Source organism: Bactrocera latifrons, unplaced genomic scaffold, assembly GCF_001853355.1.
Source record: "Bactrocera latifrons isolate USDA-ARS-PBARC rearing strain unplaced genomic scaffold, ASM185335v1 scaffold_1046, whole genome shotgun sequence".
Classification (NCBI taxonomy): Eukaryota; Metazoa; Arthropoda; class Insecta; order Diptera; family Tephritidae; genus Bactrocera; species Bactrocera latifrons.
In genome coordinates, this window is record NW_017534460.1 from 49,637 (window position 1) to 54,622 (window position 4,986).

Consider the following 4,986-nt stretch of genomic DNA (forward strand, 5'->3'; position numbering starts at 1 on the left):
TATTTATATAAAAACTTTATGCTTTTTATCACAGAAAACTACCTCAAACTGAAAATAAAAAACTTAAAGCTGATTTTTCGCATGCCAAGGGCAAACTTGAATTTGAAATAAGCAATTTAAAAGTAAAACTAGCTAAATCTGAGTTTTACTACAAAAATGTTGAAGAAAAGTTAAAGGGGATTTTTACGGACGGTCCGATAAAAAAATTGAAAAACGGATCCAAAATGCAAATTTGGACGCAGACTGACATAGCCAACACCATTACACTATATTCTGCTAGTGCAAAAGGATATAGGCTTTTAAGAAGAAGTAATTTTCCGCTTCCAACAGTTCGTACGCTTCAGTCATGGACTCAGAAGGTGGAAATAGACCACGGCATTTTAAAGCCGGTTGTTCAAGTTCCTGGTGAAACTAGGCATATGACCAAAGAACAAAAACTTTGCGTTTTAAGTTTCGACGAAGACAAGCTACGAGAAGTTTTTTGTTACGACAATGTATTCGATACTGTCTTAACACCTGTTAAGAATGTTCAAGTGGAATGTTGGTATTGTTTGCGATTTAGGTAGAACCAACAGAAGCCCTTTAAATAGCTTAAATATTAGCCCAGAAAAACCATGGTAGGTGCATTTATTAAGCTGAGTATTTGCAATTCTTTGTAAGAGATAACAGTATTTTTTTCTTTGGAGTTTTTCATGTTTAAAGAGATTGAAGTATAAGTATTTATAATTTCAGGTTTATATTCGAAGTAACTAAGATTTACGTGTTTGCYGACGTTCTACATCTCATAAAACTATTAAGRAACCACTTCTTAGATGACGGTTTTTTGATTGATGGCAAAAAAGTTACGAAGGATATAATATACCATGTTCTTCATCTGACGTCTGGTAATACCCTTTCTAACACCCATAAAATAAGCTCCCGTCATTTAGAGGTATCTGGACCGGAGCGTCAAAAAATTAAATTGGCAACAAAATTATTTTCTCATACTGTTGCACAGTCAGTGTCGCGAGCGGCGAGTTTGGGTCATTTAGGTGAAGAAAATTGGCGTGAATGTTTCAAGCTACTAAAACCAGTAAATATTGATTTATTTTTTATGCTTACAATTTTATTTATACCTGATTTACTTAACATAGACTAACGATTGGTTCGATGAGATGAACCTCAAAGTTCCACATGCAGATAGTCGCAATCGAATGAATGCCTATGGGCTTGCGCTTACAGAGCAGGACAAGATCTAGGATGATATGACACAAATGGTAACAGAAATGCGGCAATAAATAGGAAATGTTTATTGCCATTTCAAAAAGGTTCAAGTGATATACTAATTTTGAATTATTGAATTTTAACTAAACTTTACTATATTAGGAATTATGCAATCAATCAATGCTCTCAAACTGCTGCGTGCGGAATTAGAAAATTGTTTCGGTATTAAGTACATACTTACGTATCGACTAAATCAAGATGTACTGAACGGTAAGGGCGGGCTGCATGACCATCCTGATCAGCAGGAATTTAAATATAGGCTAAGATCGTATCTTTTAGGACGTAATCAGGGTATACTGTCTACTAGCGCCAATGTAGAATAGTGTGGGTCGATTCCGGACTTTTTTCGATTCGGGATTTCTAATAGTGCGAAAAATTTGAGTTGATACTTCCTGATTCCAATGCAACTTTTTGTTTTGAGATCGGATTGCATCTTCACTCCGGCCTTGCAATTTTGGAAATTCGCCTAAAATCGTGAAATTGTCTACCTAGCGCCTGAAATACGCATCTCATGGCAAAAGTTATTTGTCACGTCRTTTGCTACCGAAATGGTCGCTAAAAATTTAAGTGGAGATTTGGGTGTACCAGTTAGGCTTTTTATGTCAGCCCAGATTTTTTTTGAAGAAGATATCTGGGACGTGAATTTTGTGAGGGCTGTTCGTTTTACTACTTTTGTTTCTCTCTTGAACAATGCATTTGATTTTTTAAAAGCGATAACGTTGTTAAGTGTCATGTTGCATGTTTAACCAAAAGGTGTGTTTGTCCTCCCGCAGTTTATTGAGTGAGCTACTCCACCAAGCTACGTTTCTTTTATGGGGTATGCCTTTTGTTTGTGGTATTGATGTATTTGCTGCTTTGTGAATTGCTTTGGTTAATATGGCAACGCCTTGGTGGATGTTGGAATAACTGAAATTAATCGAATTATTAGATAGTTCGTTTTTAAATATAACCCAGTTAGCAGCATCTGTTTTATATTTCAGTGTAAGTGTGATTTTTTCGGATTTATATGTTAACGACGATTGGATAGTGACCACTGCCGTGGAGAAATTTATCGATTGCCCAATGGCATCTATGGTTAGATCAACATTGGTAAACGTCATATGTGTTGAAAAGTTAGTTGCCGAACCATCGTTAAGAAGAGTGAGGTTGGCTTTCTCTAAAAGGTTTTCTATTTTTTTACCACGAGAGTTGGTTGAGGAAGATCCCCATAGTGTACTCCATGCGTTGAAGTCGCCATTGAGAATTAAGGGTGYTTTGAAATGGGTTAAGGGAAGCAAGAGGTCATTTAATAAAATGTTTTGACAAGGAGGAATGTATGTGTTTATTACTGTTATTTTTGTATGTAAGTCTAGTTGAAGGGCGTCACATAAAATGTTTGAGTTTAGCGGTATGTGTTTGTGTATAATTTGGCGCTTTACTAAGAAACCAATTCCTTGTTCATTTGTTGAATTAACATTTAGATTTTTAAAATAACCAATATATGGTTTCGGGATGATAATATTATTAGTGTTATATGGAAAGTGTGTTTCCTGAATACTGATAACATCTGGGTTTTTTTCGTAAATTGATAAGTTCTTGGTAGTTGTTATGAATCTTTTCATATTCCATTGCAATATTTTAATAGTCATTAAATATATACAGCCAGAGAAGGAGAGTCTGGCACTATAAATGGAAGGGTTAGATGTAATAAAGTGCCAAAGCTGAATTTCAAAGATAATAATTATTATGATTAACGGGAAGGCTATTACCTTGACTGTTCCACCAGTTCTTTGTTCAGTTTCTAACGAAGAACTCATAAAAGGGCTGTCGGAGAGAACCGTCAAACTGGTGACAGAGGCATCCTCTAAAGTTATTGGCCCCCAATCGTTTATATGCTCTACACTGAGATCTAGGCAACAAGTTCCAAAGTTTAGTACAAAATCTGGTTTTATCAATAAATTTGACACAGATTCAGACTAAAACAAGCCTGATATATGGTTGGTTGGTTGGGTTGGGCTTGGGAGGAAGCCCTCCACGCGGTGGGTTCTGGGTGACCAATACAGGTTAGCTGAGAGCTGCAACAATTTTCACCTTGCGCTGTGGCGCGCCGTATTTTCGCTCGTATCTCGGGAACGGTTCGTTCTACGGCCATGATCACATCTTCGGTAGCAAATGACGTGATAAATAACTTTTGTTTTATACATTTTGCCATGAGATGCGTATTTCAGGCGCTAGGTAGACAATTTCACGATTTTAGGTGAATTTATGAAATTTCAAGGCCGGAGTTGGGGTTGAAGATGCAATCTGATCTCAAAACAAAAAGTTGCATTGGAATCAGGAAGTACTAAGGCAACTGAATCGAAAAAAGTCCGGAATCGACCCACCCTAATGTAGAAGAAGACGATACACCTGACCTTGAAAGTCCCTCTTTTCCTTTAACAGGTAATTTTATTTTGTATTTACTTAAAAAGACTTTAATTAATTCATTACGTTACATTTAATAGGAACTATTTTATCAACAGTTTGCGATTCAAAATCAGACGATACTGTAAACTGCGATGATATTGACGAAATGGACCAGCTGGAGTATGATGGTGTGGAAAATGTAGCTGGCTATTTATGCCACAGGCTGAAGAACGTATTGCCGCACATTGTTGAATCGGAACAAAGCAACAATTCATTCAYATGGGTTWACCATTTGAGTRAAGGAGGTYTGACRAAGYCTACACCRCAATTTGTTGAAAAAGTGGCACGRATRGAAAAMAWTTTTACGGACATCAATAAAGATTCTCTTTATGCATGCAAAGGTTACATTCAAATGCTTATCGACAAGGCTAGGGACATTGAATGCGATCTAGAGGCTAAAAACTTGTTTCTTAGATCTCGAATGTTCTTTGAAATTCGAAAACTTAATGCTGCGAAATTYAATTATCAAAGGAAGCAAATTTAAGAAATATATTTATTATATTAATAACTTTTAATATGACTAAAATATAACTAAAAATATTTCAAAAGAAAAAAAAACTAAATAATCTGCATCGATTCTTATTCAAACAAAAAACACAAGCAGAATAAATTAAAAGACATTATAAAATCTGAATTGGTTAAATATTCAAATTGATCTATATTTGCAATTATTTTCATATTTAACTTGCACTTTGGCTTTTGTAAATGAGTTAAATTTTCCATTTTTTTTTGGTGCGTATTTTAATAGAACAATTAATAAAAATATTTATATAGCAAAATAATAACTAATAAATTAATAAAAATCTAAAATCTCGCGGACCTTCAACATTTTATTTCATTTTTACAAACCAAATACCAATCAATTATTATTAACAAGCAATATTTACTTGCTACTCAAGCTATTTCACGAAATTTATGTGACGTAAATGCGCAGAACGAAAAATTTTTTGTCTCTCTGGGTTTTGGTCTGAAATATTTTACAGCCATTGCAAATCATTTTCAGCGTGTGTTTGGTGTTGTGTGGTTGCAGCAAGTTTAAAATTTTGTTATTCATACACCATGCAAGGGGTTTGGAAGAGCAAAAGAATACCCTCATAGTATTAAGGTACAAAACGTCAACCAGGGATTATATATTATTATATATACATATGTATATAATGGATACATATATGTATATCTATATAATATAATATCTAGCTCTTATACACATCTAGATGTGTATAAGAGACGTTGTTAATGTATCCTTTCATATTCCATTGCAATATTTTAATAGTCATT

At 34.5% G+C, this 4,986-nt stretch overlaps 1 long non-coding RNA gene across 1 annotated transcript; it reads left to right on the forward strand.

The window, feature by feature from the left end:
• Positions 1–746: 746 nt before the first annotated feature.
• LOC108969369 lies at positions 747–1,567 on the forward strand. The gene is made up of 3 exons (XR_001993387.1): positions 747–1,072; positions 1,134–1,307; positions 1,366–1,567. It is a non-coding gene; the product is annotated as an uncharacterized LOC108969369 (long non-coding RNA).
• The last annotated feature ends 3,419 nt before the right edge of the window (positions 1,568–4,986 follow it).